The 15,066-nt window shown below is 44.0% G+C and overlaps 1 protein-coding gene across 2 annotated transcripts in view; it reads right to left on the reverse strand.

Moving 5' to 3' along the window:
• The window catches only part of ELF1 (E74 like ETS transcription factor 1), a 95,474-nt gene extending 80,409 nt beyond the window's left edge, over positions 1 to 15,065 (reverse strand). Inside the window, exon 1 of one of the 2 annotated variants that reach the window (XM_064440789.1) lies at positions 14,935 to 15,065. The gene's annotated coding sequence lies outside the window, so the exon portion shown is untranslated. Of the gene's footprint in view, positions 1 to 9,345; positions 9,485 to 14,934 lie in introns of those variants that run through there. The other variant, XM_064440794.1, reaches the window with a different exon arrangement.
• Between the last annotated feature and the right edge of the window lies 1 nt (position 15,066).

Consider the following 15,066-nt stretch of genomic DNA (forward strand, 5'->3'; position numbering starts at 1 on the left):
GGAATTCAGGGAAATCCAGATAAACATCATTTTTAGAAAAATGTTGAGCTAGAGTTCCACAAATAGTTTAGATGCTTATGAGAATGCAACAGGGTATTTGTGCCCTGCTCAGGATGTGAACACAAAAGAAAGGAAAGTGTGTTTATTACTGCTCTTCCAGCTGCTCTAATTAATGGAAAAAAACAAAAGTCTAACTTGGAGCAGCAGGAGAAAAAAAATAGGCTTTGCAAAAAAGCAAGCTTATGTGAGTGAATCCATTTTCTACTGCAACTCATTCAGATGGAGAACTGGCTATTAAAAACTTAACTTGCTTGTCAGGAAATGATCAATACTTTTAGTAGCAGGCCTACCTGTCCAAATACATGCTACGTTAACCAATTGGTGAATACGTAACTCATGGAGAAGAGAGAAGAGGGAGAAAAATAAAGATTGCAGCACACAAAAAGGAGGGGTGTCAGGGAGCACGGGGCTGCAGGGAAGGTGAACTGACCGCTGGAAGGCCAACATTTTGATCTCTCAGAGACATTCCAAGTTGCACAAACAGCTGCCTTGTGTCTCTATACTGATCTTTGGCTGGGTGAGCAGTCCTACCAGCAAACCCTGTAAGATTACGATCCTGTGGATCACTCCAAGAAACCAAACCGTCACTCCACTACTGTCACTTGACCATAAAAACAAGGTACGGCAGGCAGACATGTTATAGAAGATACCATTGCACACACGCATAAAGGCTCAGTTCCAGAGAGAATTGCTGCTACTACTGTGTGTTCTCCCAAAGCCTCCCAGGAATTATCTTTCTTGACATTGTGGTTTAGGGAGCCCTGAAAACAAAATCAGGAACCTGAGGCTAAGAGAACTATAGGGCATTATTGCAATCCCAGATGTGATTTTTGTCCTGGTTTCCACTAGCAGGTGTCTTTTATTTAATGGGGGGAGCTCAATATTCTCAAGTAACCTGTCATAAACATTTAGTATTCTCAGTGCTCCATCCAAAGTACTAGGTATATATTTATGTTTATTATTTTAGTCCAATATTATAAACTTAGCATTTCAGTATATATGCTTAACCTTATAGCCCACTTTGTCTTGCATTTACTGAGGGTCCATCAGCTTTAAAGACATCTGTGCTCTGGAAAACATCCCACTAGCCAGAGTGGAATGATTTCAACTCCCTCCACCATAAAGGGACAGATGAGACCTACAGTTGAGGGCAGAATGCTCACATCCTAGGACAGTAGCCTAAATTCTGAGAGTTTCATCCACTCCTTCTGTGTGACCAGTTTTATTTCTTGAACTCTCACTTTTAATGATTCCCCTTTTTAGCAAGATACATTGGAAGTGTATTCCAGCTTTGCATATCAGACAGAAATATACTACTTGTGACTGTGGTCATAGAAATCTTCCTATATTTCAACCACCACTGAAGAATAGCATCAGACTAATTTAATTTTAATATTCAGGATAAGAATAATTAAAGCAGCTTCTCAGTTATCTCCTTCAGGAAGGAAAAAGAGTAAAAAGATTTTTTTTGTTGTTGTTGCATTAATTGCCCATATCCTCAGGCCTGTTGATTTTAGGATATGAGCCCTTGCTGCTTTGCATGAGCTAAAGCAGCTTTCTCCCTGCCACTCTCTGCTCTATGAGAAGAAACTAACCTCCCTACCTCAAGCAAGTATCCTTTAATTCCTTTATTACTAATCTCTAATTGCCTGCACCAGGCTGCTGCTTCCCCAGTAGATCCCAAATAACCTATCCAAAGGTTGTGGTTCCGGGTGATTCTAACTGGGTTGTGTACATTATTTGTACTTACTTTCTAAAAATATACTAATTCCCTCCATATGATTCAAGAAAATTACATTACCCAGTAAGCGTTGTAAAAGCTACACAAGTCTATAATTTGTGCACCATTCTGGCAGAAGACAGATCTGGAGGTGCAGGAATTATGCAACAAAATTATACAGCACATTGAAAAACTCACTTGTGCCATTAAGCACCAACTAGCAACACCAGACAGCAAACAGGAAAGATACCACCTGTGTCATCAGGAGATGCACATTTGCATTTTTGAGGTGAAAGGACAGCTGGATACTGTAGAGGGAGGCAAACAGGGAGGAGGGAGCACCACGCTTTGCATACAAATCCACCGGAAACCTGGTTCTTCATATGCCCAGGAAACAATTCATGTTTATAGGCAGAAAAGAGCAGGGTGAAAATCTGCAGGCCAAAGTTAATACAGCGAAGGCCTTTTAACCTACATAGACGAAATTGGGAAAACAGCATATGGTCGCTGAGTAGCTGTGTTGCCTCAAGGGTTGTTTTCTTCCACATTTCTGTATTCCTCGAAGTAAATGTGTGTGTGTGTGTGTGTGTGTGCGCATGTGTGTGTATGTGCGTGCGTGTGTGTGTAATATAAGGTATAAATATATGGCCTTCTCTTTCCTAGTTCTACTTAACTAAAGAAAACTATAGCCAGGCTTTCACCCCTTTGCCCATCAGCCTTCCACCTTGCAGAACATCTTTACTGGCATAACCACACAAGTCTTAAAACAAAGGAATTACATTTACTAACCAAGGTCATTTCCTTACCCCTGTATCCAAAATGGTCAAAAAATGCCACAAAGTCAGTTCTCCTAACGGGATTTGGGGCGAGTCTGGCTGTGTGAGAAGACTTGTGTTAGGGTGAGGTTTATTCCATGAGTGGGAGGGAAGGAGATAAGAGGGTCCCACTCATGACTTCGTTTGATTTTGTATTCAAAACATCTCCAAAGTCAAGCGACTAAATTCCTATACATTTTATGGAAAGGTCAAAATATACAGGGAAATCCTTCCCTCCCTCTCCTGACCTAGAGCCATAAAGGTCTGATTTTATGCAAATATTGTCAAATGTCAGTCCAAGAAGAACTTGAAAGAATAAGGGCAAAACAAGAACATAACTGAAGAACACTACCCTCAAGATAATTTAAATACACTATTGCAAAGCAAACAGAGAAATAAAAAAGTTAAGGTAGATGCAAATACACCATTATAAATTGGTTAACATCTTGACTCCAAAGTATCAAGACTTTTCCCAAAATCATGACCTATATATAGAGTATACATATACATTCGGTATATATAGGTACAAACACTATACAGGTGTATATACAGTACAGAATATGGCTATACATACACTATACAGCTTCTGGTGTGCTGGGAAGCTATATTCAGAATAATACTGCAAAGGAATTAGGAGGAGATCTGACTGACATCTCCCAGTTAATCTGAAACACCACATTTGGACATTTTCGCTTCAGTATTCCACCCTCTATACATCTTGGCACACTCAGGTTCTGTTTTGTTATGAAGCTCCTGTCTGACGCTATCCAATATCACAGAATGGTTTGAGTTGGAAGGGACCTTCAAAGATCATCTAGTTCCAACCCCCTGCCATGGGCAGGGACATCTTGCAGTAGATCAGCTTGCTCAAAGCCTGATTCAACCTGTCCTTGAACACTTGTTCATCCACACCATCCCTCTGACTCTGAGCAGAAACATGCTTCTGCTAGCTGTGCTTCTACAAGCTCTGAAAAGATGCCTCATCATCATCCATTTACTTTCATTTTTATTGAATACCAAATGCATAAAGACTTAAAATCCTCTGAAAAAAAACCCAAAGGTCACTAGTGAGATAAAATGGAGCTGGTAGCAGCTACTCAGTCATATACTTTCCCCCCACATCCCTGGTGGGGCCTTGCTGCCGCAGTGTCCCCATCACTTTCCCCTTGGGTCTGATCACTGGCACCAACCCAAACCTAACAACAGCACCTGACTCCCCACAGAGTTGCTTGGGGCTTTCTGTACCTTTCTCTGTGCTTGTAAACCACAGAAAAGTAAGCCCAGACTGTCTAAAATGAACTGGGAGATCTTGAGCTTGAGCTCTTGGTCATACCCAACTGGGAAAGCTCTGGCGCTTCACTGATGGCTGCTGCCCACTTAGAAAAGCTGATCATTAATTATGTGAAAAAACTGCCTGTCCACGCTTCGTGCTTTTCATCTCACCAAAACTACATCATGCTAACACAATATTTGGGAGAGGAGGGGTAAGAAATCTAAGCTGTAACTATAGATGATTGTTCTTCAACCTTGTTTGGCAGCAGCGTTCAGATTTGAGCCATTTTCGTCACATCTAGCAAAAGCTAACATTAAGTTCTAAAAAAAGGACCCAAAAAATTCCTTCAGTAAACAACTGTCCCCACATAAAGTTGGGTGAGAGGTATTTAAATTTCTCACTATTGGTAATGAATTCAACTCAACATTTTTCTGTACACACTGATCTAGCTCCCTGCTATTCTATAGCAGTTTAAATTATCTCAATTTTATCAGCAGGACTACTCAGAGTTTCTTCTGCATCTCATTTCCCTGGTTCATATTCTGACAGTTAGAAGGAGAAAACTACTTTGGATCTACCTTCTTCCATTCCCTTCCCTTTCTAATTTGTTTTACCTAATTTTCTTTCATCACCAGCTCTGTTCCCTATTCCTCAGGCGTAAGAATGAACATTCAAGACACATTTTGGAATAAAGATGGAAGAATTTTATTGTGGTGGCTCCACAGAGCAAAAGCATAGAGAAGTCTGGGTTTAAGCCACCTACGACATGACCCTGTTCCAGCCAGAATCCAGGTACGGTAGTCACCTCCTCACCTGCATATCTGGAACTGGTAAGCAGGTTCTACTTCTTTTGCCTGCCAGAAAAAACCTCATGATAGGATTTTCCCCAGAATACTGGAAAAAAACACCTTTAGGTTTTTTATTTCTAATTGTCTTTGGTTTACTAAAAAGAATTTAAAACATGATTTAGAAAGCTGACTAGGTAAGAAAGAGGGAGCACACATCAAAAGTATCAGTGACAGTGTTCATAAAGCCACCTTCTCACAACAGTCTTCCAATTTCTTTAACACAGTATCCAAAATAAGTGGTTTTTCTAATACTTCACATTTAGAATAGCTTCCTCTGCTAAAACGCAGCCGTTCTGCAAACTTGAATGCAGTGCTATACAAAAGAACTAGAATTATGCATTTTCTCCTTTAAACCACGCCTGTGTAAATACTTGTGCCTATTGAGACACCTGCAATAAGACTCCTGCTCAGTCTGATAATAATATATATAGAATGGAAACCTAAATCTGAACATGTACATAACTGATCCTTCTCTACCTCAAAAAAACAGGAAAAAAAAAAAAAAAAGGATTTTTATATTGTTGTCCACCACGGCTTAAACCAAAGCTCCAATGAACTATGCCATCTCTAATTATATTAATCACTACAAGTCTTGACAGCAATCTGAAACAAGAGAAGGGAGGATTAGAGAATTCAGGAAAGTAAGCAATATTACTGACAGGTATTGAAGCAAAGAAGCAAGACCTGGAATCTAGTGAAAGTCTTGAAGTATGCAAAGTAGTACACAGTGTTTATCACTAATTCTCCACAATAAAGGCAGTTCCCTGTACAAATACCATTTTTCTTCAGGAAAACATGAAACGAGTCATTTTCTTTCACAAATGTGTACAGATTTGGGAAAGGCAAAAAGCCCACACCTAGCTAGTAAAGACGATGAGGGGGACTTGTACAGGGACAGCCTCATGTATGACTTGACCTTGCAGCTGCTCATCACATAGCAGTGACAAAACAGACTACAAACCCCATTCCTGATGCAGTTTTTCTTTCAGAGGGACAAACACGACATCTACAGAAGTTAATGTATTTGTTTTGTCACAGAAAAAGTATGGAGACCTCTTAAGGAAACAACCACCTGAAAACATACTGTAACCGTTCAACTGCCTGACCTCTGTTTTAGACTGCCCCAGAAACTACGTCCAGTGGCAAAGCAAGTAGCTAGATCAGACCTTAGGTAATATATTTGCAATAATTCACCTTGAAAGAGGTATGTAATGATGCAATCACCCACTCTCCTCCTGAAAGAGTACAAAAATGATAAAAGTATACCAGTAAATTTGATCACAAGGTATGAAAAATATTTAACGTTAATAGATGTGTCCTGGAAATTTTTCACAAATGGTCATTTGCCAAGAATATAAAAGTATTTTTCTGGCTCTTACCATCTTGCCTGCGATATATTTATGGTCAGAAGCCAATTCATTCATTCATTAAAATATTATACCTGTAATGGTTGAAAGGTTTTACTACGCTGTAACATTAACAGTTGAAAACTGAATTTAAAGAAGCCTTAGTAAATTTTTTTTTTTTTTTTACAAACCCTGAAGACCAAATCTGTTAACCCATAAAATTTGTTCGACTAGGAAAACCTAAGAAAAAACTAAAGGTTTGTTTTGGATGGCTCAAGATTAAAGTTTCGCTTGAAAAGGCATGCAGTGAAAGACAGCTGCACAGAGCAGAGAGATACCCAAATACATGAGGAAAAAGCTCAGCACTACTTCAGTGGATGTAAGCAGCTGCTGGGGGACCTGTTCTCTGCACAGTTGCATGTGGGTATAATTCCCCTCTCCCAGAAGGAAACATAAAAGTAAAATGCTGGCACAAGTCTGCCAGCACAAGGCTGGAGAAAGGTTTACAGTTCAATAGACTGCGGATACATCTCATTTCCACCGTCTCCACTAACACACCACTAATCTCCTCAACGCACCCCCCAGCAGCTTCTCAGCAGTTACCAGAACCTGCCTCAGCTTTGTCACCTAAGCTCCCCAGTCCATTTCAACTGAAATAAATCTACTCTTCAAATGGCTTTAGTTAAGCAAAATAAAATTGGCAGAAGCAGGAGGGTTCCCGTGTTCAGCTGGCAGGTCTGGGGGTGGCAGTATATGCTGGCAGAAGAGAAGTGACAATCTGCTGGGGGTGACCGATGGGGAGGAGTGGCAGCCATCACAGCCACGGCAGTCATGGGCACGAAGGCCAAGCACCCAGTACTTCTTGCACGCGCCACGGCCCTGTTTCTCCTCGGGATGCCAATGCAAACTGCTACTTCCAGTGATGGCATCTGCAGAAACTGCCCTGGATTATGCTCTTTTCCTAGAGATTTACTGTTCCTTAGGTAACACATTATTATCATAATGTGTTGGATGAGTCAATGCTTCTACAGCAGTATATGAACGCTAAGTATGGTCACCATCCGTTTTCCGACTAGTTTTGCTGTCCTATTACCCACAATACCACTTCCCCTGGTTTTTATCTCAAAAAAATAGCAAATCCTATACCACAGGGTAGCATAACCTCCTCACCTCTTCAATTTTTTAACCTGGTGACAAGGTGGGCTCTTTGTTTTCCTCAAACGTATCTGCTGTCACTCTCTTGACCAACACTGAGACCTTGGAACTTCTCACCAAACTTCCCCTCTTAAAATTAAAAAGAAGAGAACAGATGCCAGGATGCTGTTCAACCTCTTCTTGCCCAAAAAAGGCCACTGAAGGTCCGCAGCAAGTTGCGGATCCTACAGCTTTCCCACCAGCAGTTCCACTTCTCAACCACCAGCTAGTGTGCCCCGCTGTAGAGTCCAAGCACACCCAAAAAGCATCCGATACACACTTAACACATGAGCTGCTGGAAATGACACAGGGGCAGCGTCTCTCCGAGCAGCAGCAAATGTTGAAACAGAAGCTGCAGGAGCAGATACCGTGTGAGCAATCTTCTGCCAGGGCTCGGAGCATGCTCGGTTTCCTATCTGAATACCTGAAGCGTAAACGAGTCGCAGAACAAGGTCAAGCAAGCTGAAACACCTCATTAAATTTCATCGATAGCTGTATGCCCAGGTACTTCAGACACTGTAACTGCTTAATGTCACTATTGTATTAAAGGACGAAAGAGACAGGAATAGCACACTGCAGGTGAATATGGAATAGTACGTTTTAACAAGAAAAAAGATATTTCTCTATGCACACATAAATAAAAGGAAATTAAAGTTATTCTGGGGAGCAGACAAAATTACATCTTCACTGGCCACAGATGTGCTGGACTAGGGACCGTGTGAGAAGCTTGCACACACCCAGCAGATACAGAATAATACATTCAACAAAAACACCTAATTTGACTACCTCAATTACAGTTACAGCTGGCACCACTGAGGAAAGAAAACCAAACCTGGCAGAGAACTCAGTCCTACCGCTATTTCTAACCTTTGTTAATTCGGTTGTCCGGGTGCATAATTATCCTATACGCACACAACTTGCGCTGTTAGGTGTACAGTCAGTTATATAGCTGGGCTGTTCAATGGTATAATGTTCAAATTTGGTACGCCCCCAAGATGGACATAGGTCGCTTAACAATTCTGTAAATTTTAATCTCAGTCTAAAACACTGTTTCACTTCACAGCCAGCAAGGAAATAAAACTCACTAAATATTACAAACACAATAAGATGTCATGAGGTGGGAAACTACAACCCATGACTGCACTGTCAAAACAGACTTTGTGGCGCTATTTGTTATCACCTCCATATTAACCCACGTCTTGCCCAACTACTGGAACATTAAAATAGGATTCAAAATTTACTGTTGATTCTTTGAGTTTGCCATTTCCCGAGAAGAAAGTTATTAAATAACATGGCTAGAGCTCTTAAAAACTGAAAACATCCAACATGATTTGTACTTTATTCGTGAGTTGGATCCTGTGGCTCCTGGAAATCAATAGAGCATTATCATTAACTCCAATGAATGTAGTGATAGGCATGCAGGCCAAACCCTAGAAGGCTGTACTCTCATTATTTTCTTAAACGTGCACATCTCAATAAGGCAGCTGAGGAAAGCGTTTTTAGAAATCATGTTTGAGAGAAGTACTTTAGAACTTGTGTATTTCCAAGTAAGCGGAAACACTTGTATGCATGTTTTCGAGAAGTCTAGAGATACTGATTTATAAGAACTTAGGCTCCTCAAGTTTCAGCTTTTCTCAACAGGAAAACTTCCAGTAATGACATCCTGTAAAGAAAATGCAACTTGTTACCTTGAAACATTCACAGGATATTTTAAAGCGCAAATGAAAAAGCCCAAATCAAGACCACTGTGCAAAATATTGAATACCAGATCCTGGCATGCTTTTGTGTACCATGTACCCTAGCGCAGGTACAATAAAATAAATTTTCTAAGTGTTAAAGTATTTCCTTCTGTAAAGTATATTTATTTTAGTTCAGATGCCAGAGGAAAAAATGTGTCTGCTATATTAAAAAGAATGAACTGTGGAATTATAAAACATCATCTCTTAACTATCTATGCTGAAGTGCAATTCCCAGGCGAAATTAAACCTTCAGCTTTATTGTGAAGCTGCCTGAAAAGGAACTCTGCAGGTAATGCTTCAACTTGATTCAAGCAGTCAGTCGTGTGTTTCAGGTTACAAAATGATTTTACCTCCATAACTTCTGCTGTTTTAGTGACTGCCGGGTGTGCTATGCTGCCAAGCCATACACACACGTGTCCCCATCCCCATCTCTGGTGTCTGCTTGCAGCAGGAGATCTGGCAGCAGGAGAGGCGTGCCCGAAGGACAAAGAGGTGGTTAAGGGGAGAGCGGGCTTGCAGGTGCCGTGAGCCCTCAGCAGCTGACTTCTGAACGGTGAGCGACGTCCTTGCCTATCTAATGGCAAGGGAAATTTCTTCACCCCTGAATATAGCTGTCGGTATGCTGATCAAAGAAAGAAGGTACACCAGCCTGGGAATATGAGGGGACTCTGTACTGATGGGAAAAGTAAGCGAAGAAGGTGAGTACCCAATATGCTGTCTCCAGGTGGCACCAGATGTTGATGCTCTGGAAGAAAGTGAATAGTATACAATAATTATTCAGAATCCCAGAAGTCAAATTAAGCATCAAGAAAAAAAGGGTCTTCCTGACTCAAGAGAAAACCAGCCAAGTTCTGAAGCATGACATTTTATTATAATCTTGTCCAAGGTAGCAACATGTGCTACAATATACAGAAAGCACTACAAATAATCTTGTTTTCTCAATCCAGGGAAGAACATAGGTGAACAAAGCACACTTTTTCCCCCTTCTACGCGCACTGGAAAAGTCCTCCACCAAACCAGGCCAAAGAACATCTTTGAGAAGGAAACCCCATCTCACTTTAAACTCTCCCAGCAAATCCATTACAATGCTTTACTGCCCTCATTGCTACTTATTATTTCAAGGTACGACATAGCTAACTTCAGCTCCCAGACGCTGGATGTCTCAGTAGGGTCAATTAAGTATCACATATTTTCCTTGCACATATGAACAATATATACAGGCATCATTTCCCCTCGCAGTCTCTTCTGAGCCGAATAAACTCTGTACACCCCCTGCATTGTGAAGCTTGGTTTCCAAGCCCCAGATCACTTTTGTCACTATGCTTTTACTAGTATTTCACATCCTTCCTCACGTGTGAACAGCAAAACCAGACACAGAATTCCCGTGATCTTACTAATGCCACGTACTTTCCTATTTCTGTGCAGTATTCATATTGCCTTACAGCCAAAGACCACACTTCAGTCGCAGCATTACAATGAAAACTCCTGTTGAGATGATTCCCCGCACAAATTCTTAAGCCTTCTTTCAAATTACCTGTTTGAAGACAGTCTCTTATCCTGCTAGTGTAACTGCATTCCTGGTTCCTTTGTATCTGGCCGCCTGAAAAATGCCTTCTTCTGGATGCTAACCATTTAAAAAAGTGATTTGGAATACACCACACTAGTAACTCATTCCATACATGCACAAAACTGCATGTAATCTGTTGGTAACGACGAGATATCATCATAAAAACTGCGAATATAACGATATTAAACAGCCTTACACCAAGATCCAGCCCCCAGGGGACACCACAAGAAACAGCTGCGCTCCCATAGAAGACAGGCACGCCTCAGTTCCTCTCTAAACTAAGAAAGATTTATGAAGCAACTTTGCCAATGTTTGTGGTATTTATTCCACAGTGACTCCATGGCACAATTGTTTTAAACCCACACTTCACTGCAGAGTTAGATATATCAGGGACACAACATAGGGTGAGTCTGCTACAATGGAACAGTTGATGAATAGCTTAGGAATTTGGGAGATATGGGTTTTTTACAATTCAAAACACTGAGAAGCAATTTGCTCTAGTTCTACTGTAAATTGGTCTTTAACAATTCTTAAGTCATTCTGAAAGATTCAGAACAAGTAAGCCCTGGCTTGTAATTTATTTCAGAGGCTCCATTTTAAAGTTTTCAATTTCTCAGCCAGGAAAACAATGAATAATGCGAGTAAGGAAAAGCATTCATGCAGTTAACCAAAGAGCTTTAGGTTCGATTCTCTAGTTTAAAAAATTCAGAAACAACTGGGTGCCAGTCAGTCAAATACACAGCCTATTAATTAATATTATAATTCAGCAGCTTATTTCCATGTTCATAAACTTATACACAGTATTGACGAACCGCCTATTAGGCAGTTGCTGAACACTTCCAACACAAGATGCTGTTTCCAGCTGCTTGTAACTTGGCCAGACTGTGACTGTTTGGGTTGAAATTTTCCAAGTTGAATGTCTGCCTGAGGCTAAATTTTGTTCCATGTGTTGTAGAGGTTGCCTCCGAGGGAGGGGTGCAGAAAGAGGTAGACTGCAATAAGAACTTCTTCAGAACAAGACCAGGGAAACTGCTGTCTTTCAACGTTAACAGAAATCTCTGGCGAACTTGGAAGGCTATAGCGCCCTTCCAGAGCTTGGCAACATTTTTGAAATCTGATGTGAGGACTGGAGCCGCTATATCAGAGGTCTCCTTTGTGCTACCCCCATGAAAAATCCATCTGCATTTGGTCAAACGTCCAAAGACGAATTGCACTTTGCGCATTTTCAGTAGGTATTTGTTAGGCTGTGTCCACGTTCTTCTCAACTCCCCATGCCGATCAGATGACACAGTCCATCCCCCCAGCAATAAGCAACTTGTCCCCCAGCGCCCGTGCAGGACAGGGGCGCAGCTCAAATAATCGCGCTCCGAGCCAGGGAACAGCAACAGGCGCCAGGCTTTCCATGTAGGGGCTGGTGGAGGCCATGAGGGCACCAGGTACTTGGGACACGAGCAGGAGTCCTGCTTCTCCTCACCCTTTCCCTGCCCCATCCTACAGGTCTTTGCAGCAAGACAGACCACAGCCATGACCTACCACCACTGGTTATCCTCAACAGAGAGCTCCGACAGCAGAGTCGCAGGTCTTACGTTAGGAATGCAGCCGATGAAGGATGGCGACACGAGTATGCTACCCTAGGCTGCCTATCTGCTTTTCAGCGCTTTTCCTGAGGGAAAGAAAACCTAGGAAATTACACACAAAAACCAGTATTAAAAAAACGTGACTAACACAGCAGAAGTTAGGAATTACTAGAACTAAGTGGCCTACGGTAATTAAAACCATTTCCTAGTGCTTATATGCATGGAGGTCAATCTCTAATTGCAACCAACCTGGTCACATTTTTTTCCCCACAGAAGCTTTGCTATAATTAAGACACAAATTCCTCTTTTTGCCCTTGCTCTCTAGAGCATCACCTACACACTTTCAAACCACAGAGGGAATTATTTCTTTTCTCCCAGGTTCTTTTATGCTTCTGATCACTACAGTAATTTGTAAGATAAAGGATACTGTTATCCAAGGGTCTTTTCAAAGATGGGAAACTAAGAAACAAAAGGATTAGCGCAAAAAGCTATACTGAGTGAGCAATTCTGATGCTCAAGACTTGCATTTCTAGCACACTGACACCTACAAAACATCATCTGTATGTCGAGCATGAACAGCCATTGAGTTTTGTCCCAGACAGACAAGTCCAGTAGAACTGTATGGCGGATCCCAGGGACTCAGGCCAGGCACCCAAAAAAACCAAAAAACCAACAGCCCACGAGTGAAAACCTTTACATTTACATGGAAATCGTACAGGAAAGGCAGGGGCTGCAAAATCCAACCCACCAGCCGTCTCAGGAGTGAAACCACCTCTCCCTTTGCACATAACCGTCTGCCTCGGTCACGTCACCTCTCGTCACCGCTGCCCGGCCAGGGAGCTGCTACGCCTCGGCGGACGCACCTCTGGTTCATCACCCGAGCTGGCCGGGAAGGACGATGGCAGATGGCATCACGACGGACACCATCATCGTGCACAGGTCCGGCACGGTCCGATGAGCCTGGCTTTTTTACAACTCCTGAGCACTTTGCTTTGCAAACTTACCGACAGGGTAGGGCTGGGCGAGGTGGAGAGGTAGTACACATATGGAATATAGAGTATATAGAGATCAGCTATAATCACTGGGTGGCAGGCACGTTTCACAGGCCCTAGATACATGCACATACAGGGGTATACAAACAAAACTGCTTAAATACTGAGCTTGTTCCCTGCCTCAGAAGCAGCAATTGAACAGACATAGTTTAGGGCAAAAAAAAAAATCCCACAGAGCAAAGTTAACATATTCCACCTTCATTTTAACACCGGCTTCTTGTCTGCAGCAGTGAGGCATTCAAACCACCCTGGCACCCGATGGCCTGAGCTGTGCGGACACACGGTGCCCCACATCACTTCTGCCAGTGGGTGCCCTAATGCAAGGCAGCACGGACTGCGTGAGAGTCTTCAGTGAGTCTCTGCTGCACTAATTAATGCAAAAGAGCAATGCCTGCAGAGGCCAAGCCTCTAAATTCCTCCCCAATTTAACAAACTTGGGGAGGGGGGTAAGGAATTTTTTTTTTTTTGACCAGCATCTGTAAATGCGTCCATGTGCGTAAGCAGCTAAGTTTTAAAGTTCAGAGAAACATAAAAAGCCTGTATTTTCCACGGATTTCCACTAAGCATCTAAGCAGAGTAATTCCAAAATTCGCTTAGAAGATGTTTCTGGAGAAGAGGCCGTCAACCAAGTTTCAACCCAGTGTGTATTTTTATAACCAAGCTGTAAACTACATAAAAACTACACTTATAATGGAAATGCTGACAAAGGCATAACTACTGCAGTTAGCTATGACATCTGACCACAAGTCCTCCTTCAGGAAAAAGCAACATTTACTTTTTCCTCCTCCTTTTTAAGGCTACTCGATAGCAAGGTGGGGCAAGGAGCGGGGTCGGGAGAGAGTGTGATATGCACGGGTACCTCTGCCTTATCCTTTCGTTATTAATTTTAGCGACTCTTATTCCACTTATTTCCCACACGTGGAACGAGCCACCCCGTTTTTGCCATAAACAACCAGAGGGCCTCCTAAACCCATGACTCACTCCGCAGGCTTCTCCTCCACCCTTGTGCGCGACTATAGCAAAAAGGTTGCCAGCTGCAGCCGGTGAATTAACATTATTTTAGTGGGTTTCGTTTTGGTTTGTGTTTTTTTTTCCGGGGGGGGAGGGGGAGAGGGGAGAGGAGCAGAGACCCGGTGCTACTTCAGTGGGTACAGCTGAGGGGAGCTCCTCCGGCTCCCCAGCGCCGGCCGCCCGAGGGACACGGATACCCCCGGGGCCGCCCCTGCGCGACCCCGTCCCACCGCCTCACGCACGCGCCACGGCCTCCCCGCCCGGGGCCCGCGGCCGCCCCGCGAGCTCGCGCGGTTCATTCCCCCCGCCCCCCCCGCAGCAGCGCGGAGCCGCCGTTTGCCCCACGACGGCGGGGAGAGGAGGAGGAGGAGGAGGAGGAGGAGGAAGAGAAGGAGGCGGCGGCGGGCAGTCTCCCCCGGCACACGCAGTGCCCGAACTCCTCGGAAAGTTGGCAGGAGCGCCCGGCGGGACGGGGCGCCGCCGCCCGAGGGCGCGCACTGCCACCCGCTCCCCGCCCCCCCCGGCCGCTCCGGGCCCGCCGCCGCCCTCCCGGCCATTCCGTAACCTCCCCCCCACCCCATCCCCGCCCTCGCCCCGCACCTCCCCGCGCCGCTGCGGGGCAGGGGCAGCCCGGCACGGGGTGCTGCCGGCGGCGGGGCTCGAACCGGCGGGCCGCGCGGGAAGGGGGCAGAGCCTCCCCATGCCCCCGAGCGCGGGGCTCGCCGCACTCACCGGGCGGCGGCGGCTCCCCGACGGAGCGGAGCGGTGCGGCGCGGCTCCCCGCAGAGCGCTCGCCTCTCCCGGGGGCGGGGGAGGAGGAGCGGGTGAGGGCAGGAGGTGGGGAAGGGCGGGGGAGGAGAGCGC

The sequence above is a fragment of the Phalacrocorax carbo genome, chromosome 1 (genome assembly GCF_963921805.1).
Source record: "Phalacrocorax carbo chromosome 1, bPhaCar2.1, whole genome shotgun sequence".
NCBI classification, from domain to species: Eukaryota; Metazoa; Chordata; class Aves; order Suliformes; family Phalacrocoracidae; genus Phalacrocorax; species Phalacrocorax carbo.